We start from the raw sequence: 7,409 nt of genomic DNA, 5'->3' as shown, positions 1-7,409 counted from the left end.
TACTAACGCAAACACAAATTATTTAAATAAGTTTTCGACTCTCAACGGTATCTTTTTTAGCAATTACTTTTGCTACTTTATAACTTGCCTGAACAGTTTTTTCTGATCAGTCTGTAGTTACTGAAAATAATTATGTGTGTTGTTAAAACTGACTTAAGTGATTAGTTTTTTTTTTCGTTTCTCGCAATAACTCAAAAATAGCGTATTATAGTTCTTATAGCTCGTCTTATAATTCACATTTGCTCTTTTTAAATGCAATACTTTTATTCCAGATAAAGAATTGCTATAGCGCTCATTAAAAAACAGGTTTTTCTAATTTATTTACATCTTATTAAACTATTATACGTTTGATAAAAATGTTTCAAAACTTAAATGTTCATTAAAGCTGAATTACAATAATTGTTTTAGTTATTTAATTAATTCACTGTTAATAAACTTCGGTATTTCTTAATTTTGTGAACTTTTTCAAACAGGATGCCAAACAAACAGGCTAGTTTAAAAATAAGAAAAATCAGACTAGGTTAAAGCTGTTTAAGAATTTTTTATAAAACTCAGGTGTATCTAAACTTTTATTTCAAACACTTTGAATAAATCCTCGAATTTTCAGAATAGTTTTTATGACTGTAGTGTAGTTTACTAATTGTATTTTTTTTTATAACATATTGTGCTTTTTTATAATAATGATATATTAGTTATGTATTTAACCTTGATTAGTAGAAATTTTTAGCTGTTTTAACTTTTAGCAAACTTTTAATATAGTTCAGAAACTTTTGCTTTTAAAATGGTAACCGTGTAAAAGACTAATTAATTTCTAATAAAGTATTTTATTAAAGTATTCAAGCATTAATTATGCTAAAAAATTTGATTTAGCTTATCTACAGTATAAATAAGTATTTATTTTATTTCGATAACTAATTACTGAATTTTCTAAAGAGTGCAAACTATTTAAGACGCAAAAACTATTTTCTAAATTTAAAAGTTTTTAAAATATAAAAAGGTGGTTCATAATATGAAAAATGTATAAAAGTGACCCATAAATGTTTTTCAAGCTCGGTTTTTACAGAGAGTTAGGTAGTAAGTAAAATAATATAAGTATTTAAGAAAATACATATTTTATTAACACTTAAGTATATTAAACAATGTAAATTCTATTACAATAGATATTTATATACTAAAAATGCTTTCTATGTATAACTAAAAGTCATTTAAACTAATTAATAAAATAAAAGTAAAACTATCTTTGGTGTGACCAAAACTAAAACCAATAGATTATTCAAATATCACTAAAACTAAAACTGTGGCCCGCAAAGATTTTGAAAACTTGAAATTTGGCCCGCGAGCACCAATTGCCTGCCGACCCCTGTTTTAAACTAAAAAAGACACAAAAATATGTACTTGAAAACTTGAGAAAATTTGAACCCTGAATATAACCTTTAAATAAAATATATGATTTTTTATGAGTGTGATGTGAAGTTATCTTGACTGCGTTTTTTAAGAATTTTTATAAGATGTCCAAACTTTGGACATTTTTATTTTCCTTATCTTAATAGATAATTTTTTTTTGTATTCTAGTGAACGGTCCTTTGCCTTTAACATAGAAAAAAATCCATTGTAATTTTGGCTTTGGAAATTTTGAGCGGGGCCCTTTAGAAAATATGGGTTTTTTTATGAGTTCTTTAATTTTATGATTTTGAGTAAATAATCAAAATGGTATTTTTTTAATCATCTTATTAATATGTAAATAAACATTTATAGTTTTTTTTTACTAACTGTCAATATTTTTTACAATTTGGCCTTAATTAAGTTTTTTTATGAATTTTTTTATTTTATGAGATTGAGTTAAAAAATTTGCCAGATTGTAAAAAAGTTGAAGTAAGGCCAAATTGTACATAATATCTAGGAAAATAATTAGGTCCAAAGTTTGGACATTTTGAAGATTTGAACCCTGAATATAACCTTTAAATAAAGTATATGCTTTTTTGAAATATTTTTCTTTAGATAATATTGATGCTTTGACCTAACTTGTTTTCTTAAAAAAAATAGATTTTAAATAATGGTATGTTTTGAAAACTTACATATATTGTTTGTTATTTGTCACTAGATTAAATATTAAACTTGTATTAATAAATAATTTAAGATGTATTACACAAGGATACAAAACATACTTATACAAAAAACAAAGAAAAGAAATGCCAGTAAACGGAGAAATTGTGAAAAAAAAAACTGGAAAACCAAGTAGTTCTCAACAATTATTACATGCAAAATAATTTAATTTTTGTAAGTTATAAAAATATGTTGTATACATTACACTTATTGTAAAAATAGTTTTTGAGTTACAGTTATTTATTTCCTTTAATAACCTCTAATATTCTTAATATTAAAATTTTTTTAATTTATAATATATAAATAGCATTAACTTCTTTTCATTTGTTTAACAGTTGTAAACTAAGTTTTGTACATTTTTTTCAAAATTAGATTTTTTATTCTATTATAAAATAAATTTTAATAAGACTATTGAAAATGTATTTTATTGTAGCTTGTGATTACCTCAAAAAGACTATAAAACTGCTTTAACATATTTATTAAAAGTTTTGAAGTAGTTATGACTTGTTATGACTATAAAACTGATTTAGTATTTTTTTTAAATACTCACAATAGTTATAACTTGATATTTATAATAATATTTTTAAACTATTCATTTTGTAATGGAATAACAGCTACACTGCTATTCCATTTAGTTGAACATCTAATATTCCAAAATCAGTCAACCAGACACAAAGTTGATCTTAAGCAAGTTTACTTTTTAAAAATTTAGCTGTAAAACCATCATAATGTGATTTTAGTGAAATTTTAGTTCCAAATGGTGTTCCATAACTAAAATAATTTGTTATTTTATTGTTTATTATAAAGTTCATTTCTGAAAATGTTTTTTACTAATAATTGATTGTTAGTAAAAAGGTTAGTTTGTAATTGTTAATTATTAATTTAATTATACATACTCATAGTATATTCTTAATGAATTTAATCATTTTCAATTAATTTAAAATATTTTCAGAAACACGGTGTTAATTTTTTTTGAGAGTTTGATATGTTGTTTAATATAACATATAAATGTTAAAAGTCATGACTAGATTTTATAAGTAGTATAGAATACTATTAGGTATCTTTAAGTTCTAATTAATTTAAGCTTAGTTATTGTTTTTCTTGTGGTTGACACTTCACTATACAATTACAATATTAAACATTTTTACTAAAGGTTTTTTTTTAAACAATTCAATTTGACTTTGTTCAGTATATTTAGTTAACATAATTTTTTTTGTATTGTGAACAAGTGTAGTTAATTCAATTTATTATAATAATTTATATGCTTTATTGTAACTAAACCATTAATGATAATAATATAACAGCATTATGTTTTAATGGTATAAGCTGTTAACTTTAATTAGTTATTTTAATATACTTATTGTTATAATTGTTGAATTTATTTTAGACTTTATTTTTAGGAAAATTTAAAAATTAAGTTTGTCAGCCGGAGTTTAAAATAAAATTTTAATTATCTGCAACGAATTTACCATATTAACTTTGTTTTTAGTAAAAAAAGGTTTAAAAATGTTTTAACTATTTTTATGTAAACAAGTGTAGTTAAGTTTCTATTAAATAAACCATGTATAACAATTAAACTAAATCAATGTTATTGTTACTTAGATATATTATAAAACAATTTTAATAAGCAATGGGTATCTTTTTTTCATCATCAAATAAAGCTGGTCCAGTTTTTAATGCATATGGAGAAAATAAGGTTAGTAAATTATACAATAATTTACTATATGTTTTTTAATTAACAAATATATAAAACACTTCGTAAGTAAACATTATGAATTTGTTATGCACGTTTTAGTATAGTGTTAAGTGATAATTATTTTTAACAACTTAAAAATTGCGAGTTAAACATATGTTAAGTTAGGTTCGCTTAGATTAAGAATAAAAAACACTAAACTCCGGCTAGGTTATTCCTTAAATCGATATTAATAATTTCTGTTTTTAATATTTCGTTATATTATTAATAATATTTAAGTACTTTTTAAATTGAGATTGAAGTTTAGAATACATAACCTAAAAAAAGTGTTGTGCGTTTTATAATGTTTATGTATTTCAATATTTTTTAACATCATGATTTTATTAAAATTAATATAAAATTAAAGTTTTAAAAATTTATAGCAACCTTAAATAAACGCAAGCTGCTTTAATATAAACCATTAAAAAAAAATTTCGTGCTAGAACTACTTTCTTAGTTTTAAAATATACCTGTTACCAATACTTAAAAATAAAGTAAAACAATTATAAATCTTCACTATTTAAAAAAAAACTTCTACATTCTGAAACGTGCATAAACTTAAAGCAGATGTTTAAATAATTAACTTAAAATGATGTTATGAAATTATACAATTTTAGCAGAATGTAACTTTATTTCAATATGAAGTTATTATATTCTTCTACATTCAAAACTTACAAAAAATAATTTCAGCTAAATTGGAACAAGTTTGAACAAGATCTTGAAAGGATGTTTCAAACTTGGGAAAATTCGTTTTTGGGTATTAGAAATTTTTCTGATTGTGTACAGCTTCATGGGACTTTAACTCAAAACGAACAATTATTTGACTCTGAACTAAACAAAAAGTTAAAATGTTATAGAAAAAATAAATCTCAAAACGATACAGAATTGACTGAGAATATGAAACGCCTGGAAAGTTTAAAAAAGCAGTACTTTGCAAAAAACGAAGAAAAGCAACTAGCTATCACTCGACAAACTCATAAGCTACAATCAATTATAAGACGATTAAATAACATTGAGCAAGCGCATGTAAAATTAATGAAAATTAATTTGAAGTTCTTGCAAAAGTTTAATGGAGCAACTGATCGTCTTCTAAATTTAGCTTTGAATTTCCAACAACAACAGCAAAATGATATTCATTCACAAGGCCTGTCTCCAGAAACAATTCAGACATTTAATTTTTTTACAGCTGATGAGTCACATGTTGGTGATCAATGTAGTATTTGTATGGAAGACATAAATGTGGGTAGAAAAATGAGACGTCTCACTTGCGATGGTCAGCATTATTTCTGTCAGGAATGTATTGAAGGATGGTTTGCTGAGCATAAGACTTGTCCTCTCTGTAGGCACAAGTTTGACTAATTTTATTTACAACAATAAATGTTTTATGTTTTAAATAATTCTCATCGAAGTTCACTCCTAACTAAAAGTTCTAGCAATTTTCTAATTTTTATTGTAGTTTGTATAAAAAATAATATAAATGCGGTTATTTAGTGTGGTAAATATGTTACTATTTTAGCTAGTTCTAAAATATTTTAATTGAGAATTTAAACATATTTTCTTTTTATTGTATTTCGACTTGTGCATGAAAACGAAATGTTATGGATTTTAGTTTTATTTTTTTTTTTGTAAATTTATAGTTATAAAGTTATTTTGATAAGGTTATGTTTGACAGACAAGTAATTATGTATTTGTAATTTATAAGTGCACTTTAAATTTTCTTTTTGAGTTACTATTTGCTTTATATTAATAAAACTTGTAGAAACGACAAAAAAGTTTTCTTATCGAACTTGTTAAAAAAATTTTTTTTTATAAATCTATTGAAATTGATATCTGATATATGTACTAAACAATGTGTAAAACAAACTATTTTACGAAATAAGCTAGCTTTAAACATTAAAATGGTCTTGTTTTTCTCGAAGTAATTTAGTTTTAAAACTAAATTCGGATTGAAGTCAAGTTTTAAGTATTACTACTTATAATTTATTATGTTTATACAGATATTTTAAAACAGGAATATATGTATAAAGTTTTTAACTAAGCGATTGTTTCTTTTATGTACTCACAAATCCGTAGTAAACATAAAGATTACTTTTCGACTGAATTAAAATTTATTGACTCAAATAGATTTAAATAGACAACTATTGTCAAATTTCAGACTACAGATCAGAATTTTAAGTTTAGAAAATCATCTTTTATTAAAATAGCGTTAAATGCATAATTACTTCAAGGTCTTAATTTATAGAAAAAACTATCTTAAAAAAAAAAAATATTTTTGTAGACTAAGCAAAGCTTTGGATATTATTTAGGATACTCAATTACACATATGTTAAATCTAAGTTGTATTTAATTAGCTATATCTAAGAACATGTAGCTTAATAAAAAAAAACATTAAAATTAGATCCCAATGATGTTCTAATAAAATTCGTTCAAACAAAACTGACTTTATAAATTTAATTAAATTTAGGTCTCTATAACGTTCTAAAAATCAAAGACTTTTTTTTAATTTAATAAAAATACCGAAGTTCGAAAAATATTTTTTTAAACTTTTTTAAGTACTTTAAGGCGTAGTTCAGGTTTTTTTATGTTTCTCAACATTAACGATAAACTTTACTTAAAAATTGGTAGCCATTTAGTCTAATAATCAGAAACTAAAGTTTATATAATTATATATATGTTACATAAGCCGAAGCTATACTAAGTGTGAGTATTTAAAAAAAATCAAGTATTAGAAGCACAACACCGAAGCAACTTAATCTTAAAATATTTTATTGCTTCGTAATTGAGTTGCACTATATTTAAGTTGAAGTTAGAGTGTTATCATCAAACTAAAGGTATTATTAAGTATGTTAAACAATTAAGTAATGAAATTTAATTGGCAGTCAATACAGAAATATTTATTTGATTTTAAACTTTTACTTTAATCTCTGTAATTTAGATTTTTATTGTTTTTTTTAACCAAGGTACTAATATATTAAAAGAAATAAATTTAACATAGTTCCAGTTGAACACAAATCTTGAATTTATAGATAAAAAATATAACTATAGGTAATGTATTAGAACTTGTTTCACTTTCAATTAACAAAACAATAATTGTTTACTTTCGACTATGTAGGTTGTAAAAGAGTTTAATATCAAAAAATGTGTAGCATAGTTTTCTTAAAACTTTATAATATTAAATTTGTTAATTTATTTTGAAGTTTGTAGTCATAACTCTTAATTTTGTTAAATTAAATAAAAATAACTAAATGTAAACCTTAAAAAGCTTTTATTTACTAGAAACTTACCAATAAAGCTTTTTTTTTGAACTTCTATTTTTTATGGCTGTTTACAATGAGGTTGGGCAATGTTTTTAGTCTGCTTGCTAGATGCTGAAAATTTTTGTGTGCCAGAAAATATCGAATCGATTTCACATAAATCACACAAGTATAAGTATTTAAGAATATTATTAGATATTCATAATTCTACATTTTCGGTAACTTTGCACTAAATAATTAAAAATATTATAACTAAATTTAGTAAATACTAAAAATAAAAAGTAAAGATTAAATAAATGTAGCATTTTAAGTTAAAACAA

The sequence above is a fragment of the Thalia democratica genome, chromosome 7, assembly GCF_965202585.1.
Source record: "Thalia democratica chromosome 7, ktThaDemo2.hap1.1, whole genome shotgun sequence".
Classification (NCBI taxonomy): Eukaryota; Metazoa; Chordata; class Thaliacea; order Salpida; family Salpidae; genus Thalia; species Thalia democratica.
This window is presented reverse-complemented; position numbering follows the sequence as displayed.